Source organism: Ictalurus punctatus, chromosome 16 (assembly GCF_001660625.3).
Source record: "Ictalurus punctatus breed USDA103 chromosome 16, Coco_2.0, whole genome shotgun sequence".
In the NCBI taxonomy this organism is placed as follows: domain Eukaryota; kingdom Metazoa; phylum Chordata; class Actinopteri; order Siluriformes; family Ictaluridae; genus Ictalurus; species Ictalurus punctatus.
Genome location: NC_030431.2, coordinates 24320100 through 24334247, shown reverse-complemented (window position 1 = coordinate 24334247; position 14148 = coordinate 24320100).

Here is a 14148-nt window from a genome sequence, read left to right as displayed (position 1 = left end):
GGCAAAATCCCAGATTAAATATATATATATATATATATATATATATATATATATATATATATATATATATATATATATATATATATATATATATATATATATATATAAAGTGATCTAATGCATGTCTTAAAATGGCTGCCACAGGCTCCTGTACAACTGAATACCTATATTTTTTTCCTTTTGTATATATAAAATGCATCCAAAATATCTAATCTTTTTTACAAAGTGATTTTCACAATTCAGTAAATCTAACACGACCGCAAGAAACTTATTATGCGTATTCATATGTCCGATGGCCATTTTGTACTACTGACCACTAGGGGCGCTGTGCAGTATATTTCCCAAATGGTGACATTAGCTTCATGTTGACAGTTGCCCAGCAAAATGGTCGGTTTGGTCTGTGTGATCAAGTCCAGTGGTGCTGTAGTTGGTCATAGAAGTCATCTTTCGTCTCGCCTGAGCTGGTTTCCGTCAGGGTGTATACGGCCAGTAGGCGTGTCTTGATGGTGCTGCTGACAGTCAGCACAGCGAGGAAGTTCGATATTGGTTGGAAGGTCAGGAGCGCTCACCATCCAGTTGTCCACCACGAAGCCAACGTTAGCTTCTCTCTTTTCTCCTCCAGAGTAGAACAGCATCATTCCTTCTTCCATAGTTGGTACTTGTACAGTCATTGTTCCGGTTCCTCTGAGTTGCAATTACGATAAGGCTGCAATCACAGTCTTGCTTGACGACAATTCCTTGGTGACGACCAGTCCGGTCATCGGATCCCCCGGATGCCGTAACATCGCGGGTCGTCTACCACAGGCCTGGGAGTTTAAGGGTTCTGCGCCGTATCTTAGCTGTTCCTAAGACTGTATAGTTCTGGACAGAGACCTCAGATGTTGTACCTGGAATCTGCTGGAGTCACTCTCCCAGTTTGGGGATCACAGGCCCTAATGCTCCTATTACCACTGGTACCACTTTTGGACTTCACTTTCCACATCTGTTCCAGTTGTCCCTTCAGCCCCGGTACTTCTCAATCTTCTCATGCTCTTTCTTCCTGACGTCAGCCGGCATCGCCACATGTATCACAACTGCTGTCTTCTGTTCCTTGTCAGACACCATTATGTCTGGTTGGTTAGCCGGCAGCTTGTTTGATCCCACAGGATCTTAGCTCTACTGTTCTCAGCCACTTTCTGTGGTGTGTCCCACTGGGACTTGGGGACTTCTAACCTATACTTGGCACAGATGTTTCTATACGCTATCCCAGACACTTGGTTATGCTTCTCTGTGTATGCTGTCCCTGCGTGGATCTTCCACCCTGTTATTATACATTACATTGTTTCAGCGGCGTCTTTGCACAGCTTGCACCTTGGGTCCTATCGGCTGTGATAGACCCCTGCCTCTATGGCTTTGGTGCTTAGGGCCTGTTCTTGTCCTGCCATGATCAGAACCTCTGTGCTGTCCTTCAGATCGACCTTTTCTAGGCACTGGTAGTATTTATTGATACATCCCATGAAGGGGCTTGGTCTTCCATGATATTTTCTCTTCCTTCTCATCACCCTCTGTCTTCTGCTGCCCTGATGCACTCTCTTAGCAGTCCATCTCGAGGAGTAACATTATTATTACTTAAACAACAACACATCATTAGTTTTATCCATTTGTAGTTATATCGAACATTGTGAAACTTTCACAGAACAAGTTATTTCCTGTTATTCCTTTTTGTTTTAGCAGCTATAAACAGTCCTACGCTGCCAACCTCCCTTTTCTTAATTTCTTGAAAATAATAAGACAGAAAACATTGTCTTTTTGTCTTCTCCTTACAGAAAATGATCAGATCACCCATATGGATGATCCCGTGTGAGCTGTTACTATAGAAACAATAATATATTAGAACGGGTACATTCAGATAAACCTGAGATGTGACACATCGCTACTGTCAGTGCTGCTAGAAAATGAATTAACACTTTATGACCAATCAAACTTGAGAACTCAACAGCACCGTGGTGAAATGTCATTTTTTCTTCTTCGTTGTTGTTTTTTTATATATATAAGATGGAAACTAAAAGAAAAAGAGATGGTGTGTGCCTGAGTGGCTACTTTAGGGAATTCAACTGTAGATTTCCCCCCCTTCTGTTTCCTGTCATTTTTCAGGAAAAAGAGCAAGGCCTGCTTATGCAGCGTGACATGTCAGTGCAGGATTTCAGTGGGAAGCAAATTCCCCCATCCAATTTGCAAAGCTGAACCTTACAAATGTTCTGGATGGCAAAACATCACCAATGCTGATTTTCTCTTTTGCCCCCAACCCCCCCACCCCCCCACCCCACCCCCATTTTGGCTTTCTATTACAGCACTGTTGTCTTGACAATATTTTCGTTCTGCGCCGTTCCTGTTTCCTCTCTCATCATCTTGAAAACACAACACAATCAGTCTAATCAATGTCAGTGAGACATTTCCCTTTCATTTTCTTTTTTGTCACTCTTTGACGGCTGCCACGGCACACACCTTCGTGTCGGCGTCCCATCGATGCGTCCTGCTGAAAAATGAAAGCAGCCATACGTTCCTTGCTGAGTGCACAGAGTGCTGTCTCACCGAGGCCCTTGTGCCTGAACGAGCTTGTCTGTGGCATGACTGCGGCTCAGATTAAAACCCCGCCGCAGCGGAGTGATCATCGCTGAACATATTTTTCCACCTTTAAATCATTAGCATGAAAACCACACTCGAGACAGCACTTTCAGCACGCGGCCTGACACTTCAGACACTTAATCCATGATGCATTATGGAAAAAAAAAACGGTAGATAATGATGCATTTGGAGAGATACAATATCTGCAAGATGGATAAGTAGAACTAAATGTTTTCAAAACACTTTTTCTGCAGTGTGGCTGTTTTTTTTTTTCTTCTGCAGACGCTGTTTATTACCAGGACTGCATAGGCAGGCAAGGCGGACTATAACAGTAATTCTCTTTGGGGGTGACAGCGCACTATTAACGTTGTTGCTCTGAAGCTGTTTCTTTTTTGCTGGTTTATGTGTGAGTATTTACATTGAATCCATTGCTCAGATGCTTTTATCCGAATAACCTCCTCGAGGAAGCACAGAATGAGTATCTACAGATATCAGTCAGTTCAACTGAATGCTTTTAAAACTATTTTACTGCTAAAATCTTTTGAAACTTTTTTTTTTTTTTTTTTTTTTTTTTTTAGGTTTAGGCAAAGACACAATGGGGTCCAAAATTCTGAGACCACATTATAAAATCTGACATTTTCTTTTTTCCTCTTTTTTTCTTCATTTAAAACTGGAAATAAACAGAATAAAATAAATAAAAAATAAAAAATCAAAGAAAGGAAATGTTCAATACCATGAATTGCACATTTGCAATATTGACCACGTTAACTGATTGTACAAAAACTCAGATTTCCTTGAGATTTCCCTTAAAGCATGAGTTCTGATGAATTTGATCAAACATGGATCATCGTGATTTATACAAACTTGCGGAGTCCATGCCCACTCGTGTCCACACCGTCATTAAAGCAAACTTGGGACGTACCAAATACTAAGCAACTCTGAAATTCCTGTAAATATTTCTAAGATTCTGACTTTTCACTCAAACTGTTCCTGATAATAAAATCTCTGATGAAATATGTTGTATTTAATTAGGAAATAATGCCATATAGAAGCTTTTCAGTAGTGCTGTCAGACATCTGGACAAGTACTAGTTGCAGGCATGCATTCAGAGAACACAAACATCTTACAGTTCCCCTGGACACGTAACAGAAAACAAACACATCTCATGGTGTAGTGAACAAATGGTTAACTGCTCTTTGTGCTTGTATTTGGGTTGTCTTTTTTTTTTTTTATATATATATATACTCATAGCAGCAAATAATGAGGGATGCAGTGTCCAAATAATGACTCGGCCACTCTCACATTTAGAACACTGGTATATGAGAGCGTCCTCTATAATTTGGCTGTGGTCCTCTACAAGTACTGGACATTTCACATGCATACTGTAACACTTTCCAGTACATTCACTATGTCTGAGTCATTATTTACACACTGCATCCCTCATTATTTACAGCTACATGTCAAAGAGCCATGCAAAAAAAAAACCATAACCACCCACTGCTCAGAATCTGTGCCACTCCAGTGTTGGTGTTCATTCAGTGTTTTGGAGAAAAATGACTGACTCCCAGACTTGGAGATCCTGTTGTGCTGCGATGCTTTGTATGGCCTCAGTTTGGACCATCCAAACATTAACACTTACGTATAAGAATTAAGAATATGTCAGCACTGGTTGTGTTGATTTTAGTAACATTTTGCAAATAATAATTTGAATATCTTCCCTAATTAATAAAGAGTTTTTTGGGGGCACTAAACATATCCCAGAGGTAATGGCAGCCGTGTCATGTTTGCTCTTATGTGGTTATATATCGAGTAACTATTCAGCACATGCTCAGTTCCCATAGAAACACCGTAACCAATGAGGAAGTTTAAAAATATCCTCAGTATGAGCTGATCTTTAAGTTATAAGGCGCAGACACGAAGCGATGAACACCTGCTGCTTTCTCGCACAGTGGGTGTCTCCGGCTCATGCTTTGGCGTTTACATCGGGTTGTCATTAGATCTGCTGTAAACGTCCTCCTGAAAACCTTTACTTAGAGAGACAACGAGAGAGACGCTGAGAGAGACGTGATGACTCTGATGCATGTTTCACCCATTGATGTTTTACTTAATGTTAAATGAAGTGATTAGTGGCCATTAGTGCGAATGTAAAAGGGAAGCAGACTGAGCTAACAAGCCCTGAGTGGATAACTGACTCATGTAGGTGGGAATGAGAGAGAGACAGAAAGAGAAAATCATGGAGTCGTGGGTGAGGTGGAGACAATGAGTCAAATGACTATTCTGAAGCCACAGAAGGTTCTAAGGAGGAACTTTATGTTTCCTATAGCACAAATGTGGCAAACTTATATTACTATTATTATTATTATTATTAGTAGTAGTAGTAGTAGTAGTAGTAGTGGAATAGCATAACTGCTAAAATTACTTATATAATCTTATATATCTTATATATAAGTGGTAAGTATAGAAAGAATGAACGAACAAAAGAAAGACAGAAAGAGTAAAGAAACAAACTAAAGAACTTGGTAAGTAAATACATGAATACATAAGTACATAAATGACTGAATAAATGAATGAATTAATATCCATTATTGAACTTTGACCATTCTTATTTATTAATCACGAGTCCATCAAATTGATTACAGCAAACTGACAGCTGAGTCAGGCCTACTGTATCCCTTCCTTCCTTCCTTCCTTCCTTCCTTCCTTCCATTATCAGTTTCTATGAGCAACGGGTTCTATTGTTAATATTTTTCAGTGCTACATGTTCCAGTCCTAGGTGTGTGCGATTGTGTAAATGTGTGTGTACATGAGTGACTGTCGTTCCCTGCCTCACTCCCAGTGTTCACAGGGTAAACTCCTGATCCACCGCATCCCTGACCAGGATAAAAGCACCTACTGAAGATAAATGAATGAGGCTAAAGACACTAAAGCCAGAATGTTGTCTTGGCATTAGCTCCTGCTGTTCAGATGCCTGAAAACATCTCTGCAGCTTCAAGGAAGGATCTCAAGGTCATGTGATATTTGCAGTGGCATTGACTCTTGTCCTATCTGGATGGTTTGATTGCAATTGTTGCTTCATGTCTAATCGTATGCATCCACTAGCGTTTTCTTCCCACTTGCCACAGCGTGCACTTTACACGACATACATGACTATACCAAGTCAAATCAATAGCTAATTTTCAACTTTTTTACCATGTCTGTTTTTTTTTTTTTTAAATTATTATTATTTCCATTTATTATTTATTATTTATATTTCCATTACTTACTTTTTTTTTTTTATCTTGTTCTAATGCTCCACAATATATTTCACAAAATTTTTACACATTGCACCATGTATTTCACAAATCTGTACACACTGCTCTACATTTAATTAAGTTTTGTTAAACCTTATCCTTATTTTTGCCGCTGCCGCGTCCGTGAAAATGAGCAAACTGAGAATTTCCGTGTACGAGGAAGCTGGTGCATATGATAACAAAGGTCCTGAATCTTAAGAGAAAAATAAATCTCTATTCGCTCAACAGGTCTTAATATCTATAAGGTCTCTATAGGATGCATTATGGAAATGAAGTAAAACAATTCACGTTTCGTGCTTTGAAACAAATGCTACTCGCACGCCGTCTAAAGCCTGTCCATTTTCTCTACTAAGTATGCGCAAATACAGCGGTCACTGAAGTGTGAAATTTGTTCTTTGTCTCAGCTGTTTCTCCATTTTTATGAAATATGCACATTCTCCTGTAAAGAGCGCTTGGGTTGCAAGATCTGAATGCATTTCCTCTCTGCTGTTTCTCATGGATCATGGAGCGTGCCCTGTGGCGAGCCATATTTCATTGCAGTTCCTTCTGTCTGGTTGCTTACTGTGGTCAGGCACTGAAGGTCCCTCGGTATTTCAGTGAGGTTATGATCTGCAATCGTCGCTCAGGAGTATGGAACGGCCTGCTGGTTTGGAGAGGTCTCAGGGTTGTGTGGGGCTGCTAGCATGATCCAGAGTTGTCTCTGTGAAGGCAAAAGGTTGTTGAGCTTCACAAAATGGTAAGTGTCTATAAGAAAATAGCACAAGCATTGAAAATGCCCATTTCCACCATCAGGGCAATAATTAAGAGTTCCAGTCGAGTGGAAATGTTATGAATCGACCTGGAATTGGACGTGTGTCTATATCGTCTCAACGCACTGTGAAGAGGACGGTTCGATTGGACAAAAAATCTCCAAGGATCACAGCTGGAGAACTGCAGAAGTTAGTTGTGTCTTGGGGTCAGAAAGTCTCCAAAACTACAATCCGAAGTCACCTACATCACCACAAGTTGTTTGGAAGGGTTTCAAGAAAAAAAAAAAAGCCTCTACTGTCATCGAAAAACAAACTCGAGCGTCTTCAGTTTGCCGACACTACTGGAACTTCAAATGGGATCGGGTTCGATGGTCAGATGAAACCAAAATAGAGCTTTTTGGTAATAAACACCAGAGGTGGTTTTGGAGCACAGAGAGAGGTAGCCATATGGAAAAGTACCTCGTGTACACAGTTAAATATGGTGCTGGCTCTTTAATGTATTGGGGCTGTTTTTTTCTGCCAGAGGACCTGGATATTTTGTTAGGATACATGGCATTATGGACTTTATCAAATATCAACAGATATTAAATGAAAACCTGACCGCCTCTGCCAGAAAGATTCAAATGGGCCGTGGTCGGATCTTCCAGCAGGACAATGATCCAAAACATCATCAAAATCAACACAAAAATGGTTTACTGACCACAACATCAAGGTCCTGCCATCACCACCCCAGTCCCCTGACCTGAACCCCATAGAAAACCTGTGGGGTGAACTGAAGAGGAGAGTCCACCAGCGTGGACCTCGAAATGTGAAGGATCTGGAGAGATTCTGTACGGAGGAACGCTCTCAGATCCCTCGCCATGTATTCTCCAACCTCATCAGGCATTATAGGAGAAGACTCAGAGCAGTTATCATGGCAAAGGGAGGTATCACGAAAGTATTGACTAAAAGTGTGGCAATAACTTTTGCACACCTATATTTAACAAAGATTCATTTTTATTAACCTTTTTATTTGTTTGCAATTGTTTGATATCCATGAGAGCAGAGTATTTTTGTGATTTTTTATAATTATTTTTTTTTAAAACGAAAGATCAGAAGGTTAAACAATAAAGACAAATTTTCAAAGCCTGTTCATATTTACCAAGGGTGCCAATATTAGTGGAGGGTACTATAGATAAATATGTAATAGTTTAGATTTGAGATTAGATAGTTATATTGTCATTCTAGCCACATACAAGTATACATTTCAACGAAATAGCATTCTCCGAGCCCTTGGTGCGACATTACACAAAGTGACAACAGTGAAACACTTGGCAGAATGTAGTGCTAAATCAGAGAAGCTAACAGTGCGAAATGGACAACAAAGTACAAGACAATAAACACAACATAACTGTTCTAATCAGTGTAACACTATGTATGGTAATGGTGTGTGATGAGCAAAGCTTTATCACTACCGCTAGCAATGTAAAAGTCTCTGAGTGTTATATGTGTGTATGAGTGTAGCCGGTCAGCGTATATATGAATGGGGCACAGTATATTGATGGAAAAGACATGAACATGGGTGATTAAAACAGCTAGTGCATGACATGAGGGTTTGTGCTCCATTACCTCTGAGAGAAGTGGGTGAGAGACAGTTTATTACTGAAGGTCTTGAGAGCTTGTGGAAAAAAGCTGGTGGACCTTTTCTGGACGCTTGGATGGCAGAGAGACTACATGATGTTCTCTGCTGTTTTTACTATCCACTGCAGGGTCTAGTGGTCTGATGCAGTGCAGTTGCTCTACAAGATAATAGATACAACTGTATTAAAACCTAGGATATAATATGCCAGAGAAAAAGAAAAAGAAAAAAAAAAAGCAGCTCAGAATAACACTGGTGAAAAAAAACCTACTGCTTTTCATCAGTGACATGAAGAAAATGCACCGCAGTCACAACAGGTCCTAGTAATATATTCTTAATGGGACTTGACACAAAGCCAGCATTTAATTCTTTTAAAAAATCGGTATAGAACAAGCAACGTAAGAGCGATGTGATGAAGGTTTTGCTTTTCAGTGTGGTACACTTTCCACATGTCACTAATGGAAAGCAATACCTTATGTATAGTGTATTATTGGTACATTTACTTGTATGTCAGCTTTAAGAGTATGGTAATAGGACTATCCTTCTGGCCTGGAGCCTATCCCAGGGAACTCGGGGCACAAGGCGGGTGATACCTTGCGCAGGGAAAAAACGCGCACACACACACCCATTCACACACTACACTAATTTGGAAAATGCCACTCAGCCTACAGCGCATGTCTTTGGACTGGGGAAGGAAACAGAGTACCTGGAGGTAAACTCCACACACATACACACACACACAGGGAGAAGGTGGGATTCGAACCCCAACCCCCAGGGGTGTGAGGCAAACGTGCTAACCACTGATGCACCATGCCAGGAATAGGACCAAAAAAGTATATTTTGTACATGGTAATTAATCAGTAAGTATTCTTGTTTTTTGTGGTGTCCAGATCAATAATCAGACATAAATAACCAGTTACATATGCATGAATCTCCTTTTACACCCTCCTTTAATAAATTGTATTATTTAAACTGTTCCCTCATCATAAAAAAAAAAACAGATAATACCACAGAGGTGCCAACATTACTATCAGGAATATTCTAGGAGGCAGAGCGCTAAAAAAGACTGTATTTGAAAACAAAGATGTTGCATATATTGTTGGTTGTTATTGTTTTTGTTTTGTTTTTATTCCCCAAGCAACAAAAGGAAACAGCAATGCAAATGTCTAGGCTGTTTTCTCCAACACCCCAAAAACAACCCTAAGGCTTGTCAGATATCACCTAGATGGTACATACCGAAAGTCACTGCTACCAGAAGCAAACCGTTCACATCCCACATGCTTTCCCATTCAGTGATTTAGCTTTTCTATTGGTGAATTTAAATTCCCATTAGCTGGAAAAGTCAGAAATGTCATAGAATTGTAAATGCTATGGCTTAACCGTCAATTCTGGCACATCTGATTATGCAAATAAGTGCTGTCGAATACCATGGAGGACTGTGCACAAGTATTTCCAGCTACGCGTGGGCTGCCGCTTCCTGTTCCACAGCCTCTGTGTATGGATCACTCTCATTGTGTCACTCTTACCTTCGTCTCTGCACTTCTGTCCCCAGAAAACATCATCTGGAGAATGGTCGTTCAGCTCCTCCATCCACCCACTTCTCATTTTTCATGTCTCAGTCTGGGTTCGTTCTTTTTTCATCCACTTCCTCACATCTGTCTCTGCAGTTCCTGCCCTCTCCCCCTAAACAAACACAAAACAGAGATTAGTCACTACTTTACTCTTCCGCTCATGGGCCGAGCCGACATGACAGACTGGATGACATTTTGGGGGCTTTCTTTGAGGCTGTAACATTTTAAATTTTTATTTATTTATTTATTTCAATGTTTTTTTTGTTTGTTTTTTTGGTTTTTTTTTAAAGGATTTGACATGTTTACCTCAAATTGGGCTAGTTTTAGAACAAGAATGTGGGTGGAAAAAGCAAGAGTGTGGGTGTCAGCCTTTGTTGGCTCGTTTAAAAATAGTCCACCTATATCTTGTTTTGATGCAAATGTATTTCTCTTAAAATACTCTCAGAATGCCAGGTAAGTGGTCTGCATATGGAAGAAAATATTGCATAGATTGGGCGAGAGAAAAACCAACAAAAAAAGTCTTTATTTTCCAATGCCAGAAGTTTTTTTTTTTTTTTTTTTTTTTTTTTTGGGGGGGGGGGGGGGGTAGTTTCAGGTCTTTGTGTGTAGTTTTATAAATTTAGGATTGAGAATATGGGATTGTAGAGAGGGATTAGAGAAGATGGAGTGACAGACAGGAAGACTGTTGAGATGGTGGAAAAAAAAATGGAGGTGGTGAAAAAAAAAAAAAGAGGCTGAAACGTCTCTCAGAGCTCCGGCTCTGGTTTGGAATGCTCGGTCGTCATGGGCACGGGCTGCCATTGCTATGGAAACTACAGAACAGAAAATATGTTGGCCATGGTGGACAAGAAGGAGAGATGTTTCAGAAAATGCAGGCAGCCCAGCTGGGGCAGAGACAAAGAAGGATATTATGATGGATACTTCTGTGGAATCGGTGAAGTTCTGCCATCACCGATGGCATCGGAGAGACAGACGCTGACTCTGCCCACAGGAGCCGAGGTTTCTGCCAGGACAGATCTATGTCACGATGGTTTGTACATTTGGCTACAGGATGCCATCTAACAAAAAGACAATTAGGGCTATAAATGGCAAGCTAGCCCCTTTGACCCATCAGCAAATGGCTTCTATCTGGCTGCAGGTCAAGCATGCGAGATGCTGATATTGTGACGCATTTGTTAAACAATCAGGAGAGCAAAGTAGGCCCGATATGTTCTTGCAACAAACATAACATTTAAAAACCTTAAGCATTCGAGTTTTTACAACGTCCATACAATGTATGAATCAGAAAGTCAGAGTTGAGTATTAGAGTACAATATTAAAGGCTGGATCTGCATTTTGCAGTGTAATTGCATTCCTTAGTGCCCGAGTTTAATCACAAGCCTGCTTTATTAAACAGTGTGTGGCCCCGCAGGCCCTGGCAAGACAGTGAGAGAGTTTCTGATTAGGTCATAAGCGCCCGAGTCAGAGCAGAAATTAAAGTGATCAGAGCTCAGGCCTTGGAGAAACATTCAGGGTAAGAAAAAAAAAAAAAAAAAAAAAAAAAAAAACAACACTCAATTATATACCAATCAGCCAGAGGCACCCGCTGCTCTTAATTCTGATTTGTACCCTTCACCATGCTTTGGACTAGCTGGCAGGGAATGGGGATGTACAGCCAATCCCCCCCCCCCCCCCCCCCCTCTCTCTCACACACACACAGAGTGTATTTTCTGGCTCCTCTTAATGACATGATTTCTATTTCCTCTGGTGTGTTTGTGATTGCCGGTCATTGGGATTCTGTGCAGATGCGAGTCCTTTGACTGAAGAGAGAGAGGTCAGGAGCGAGAGCAGAAAAAAAATGAAAGGAGTGCTTCAGATAAAGATAATCACAAACCTATTTTATCTGCAGGGCTGGCTATCACAATAACACATCCATCAGACCTAAACCATCTCCCTCAGAGAAATCTGCCATCGAAAGTGGGCTCTGTGCAAATCCCGAGCCCTAAACCTGCCATCTGTAATGTAATGCGATGTCTGGCTGGCCTAATCCGGCCCCTGGCTCTCTGTTTACTTATCCCATCTCGCCAATGGCAGAGATCTGATGTGACAGGAGGGGGACGAGTCATAAAAGACGACTTAGTGAAATTCCTGGAGATGGAGCGTTTACTCTACTCTGATATGTGAACTGCATCTTACATGTTCATGTTCGGTGAAACTGAATGATATAAAATCAACTCGAAACAAAATGGAGGCCAAAATGAAAACCGGCCGCTGTCCGTGGTGCTGATTAGAGCTTGATTATGGAGTTGAGTGAGAAGCTGGTCCTGCTCTAAGCTAGCCTTGAGCAAGATGCTGATGGGGTGGGAATCTTCAGCATTTAGAATAATTGATACTCGGGAGGTTACTCCGTTCACCCGGCACTGTGGCAGGAACCCCACTATGTGTGGACGTCGTGGCAGAAAATGAAAGAATAAGAAAAAGGAGGCAGGAGGATGTCTCGGAAAGGACAGGATTTCCTCTTTTTAGGGGCTTACTTCCTCTTCAGAATGGTCACAGTCAAGTTGCTTTAAAGGGTCAAAACTGTTTGGGATCATAAAAAGTAGAAGAAAGTGGAAATTCAGTTAAAAACTGGTTAAATAGTCTCATCAGCAAATTTTAAGTAGCCTATTAAGTAACTCGTAATAGGCTGTACGGAGAGTCGTTTCATAGTCAGCCATCTGAAAAATAGCTTCCGAGTTTCGGAGGAGTCTTGTTATAGGTTTGGATAGGGGTGAGGTCTCGAGCTTAGCACTTTTTTTTACAGTTTTAATAAATGAATGGGATAGAGAGCAGGCAAAGTTCTGAAATGGGTCACTGTTCAAAATGTAGACTAGATAGCACGTCATAGAAGTGGAAGTTTACTGCATCACGGCTTTTGTGTGAAAAAGGAAAGTACGATCGGCTTGACTTACATTTTAAAAAGCTTTTCTTTCGCCTTGGCTCAGCAGCAGGCAGCTCGCACGGTGTGTCGTTTATCACCTGTGTCACTTTTTGGAAGCAATCAGGCCCAAAAGGAACAGGAGGGAAAAGAGTTTACAAAAGTAGACAAGTCAGCACACTCCTTTTTTTTTTTTTTTACTGGCTTTCTATTACTTCATGTGGAAGAAATAGATGTGGAGATCACTTTTCTTGCTGTGGTTATGTGTATTATTATTAGTACTATTTTATTTAGTTGGGGGGGTGGGGGGGGTGATAGGATGTTGGAGAGATCAGTCCAAGTGAAGGAGGTGTAGCAACAGTGCCTGTCGGTTTGAATGAAGGAGGCGTGGCTTCTGTATCAGTCAGTCCCAATAAAGGAGGTGTGGCCTCTGTATCTGTCATGACTTGAAATGACTTGGTCTCTTTTTCACTTGTTAATAAAAGCTAAAGTATTTGCCTCGTATTTGCCTAAATAGCACGATGAAGGTAAAAACTGTGCATTTTAAAGAGTACTCTTTCTTTACATGATTACATCAAATTTCACATCTTTACACTTTTATTTTTGGACAATACACTCCCAGCTACACATTGCTAGCATTGCTGTTTGTCAACTGACCTCGAAAACACAGAGTTGGTGTTTCTGTCATAAAAAGGACCTTGGCGAAAACCTTTTTTTCGTCATTATTTTTTTGGCCTTGAAAGAAGTCTACAAAAAAAGAAGAGTTGGTCATTTTTGATGATCTGTAGCACAGAGGTGGAAACTTTACCAGCATGCTATAGTGTGTGATAGTGTGTGTTATTGCCTTGCCACTCATTCACCCATGAATGCGCTTCATTTCGGACTGCATTCGTTTTCAAGGTTCCTGTGCAAACCTCTTTGCAAATCTTTTGCATGCTGTTCAACAACGTGTGTGTGTGTGTGTGTGTGTGTGTGTGTGTGTGTGTGTGTGTGTGTGTGTGTGTTTTCGTGTGCGTGTGTGTGTGTGGTGCGACAACATCTTAGGTACTAGAAAAGTCAGTTTGAAAGCACCCCCCCCATGTTAATTATATCTAATGTCACTGTAGTGCGTTGCATAAGTATTCACCCCTTCTTCAACTTTTCCACATTTTGTAGTGTTACAACCAGGAAGTGTGATGAACTTCATTAATCTACAAAAAAAAAAGTCCATAAATGCTAAAATATATACTTTGCAATAATTATTTACCAAACTAACATGCAAAGCTTGTGATTGCATAAGTGTAAGTGACAGTTTAGCGCCGACCCGTACACAGTTCTATTCACACCCATTGCTGTGAAACCCCTAAATTAGTTCTGGTACGAGGCAATGTATTTTTATTGTGTTTAATTGCTGAGGCATTGCTCAAAAAGAACAGATGCA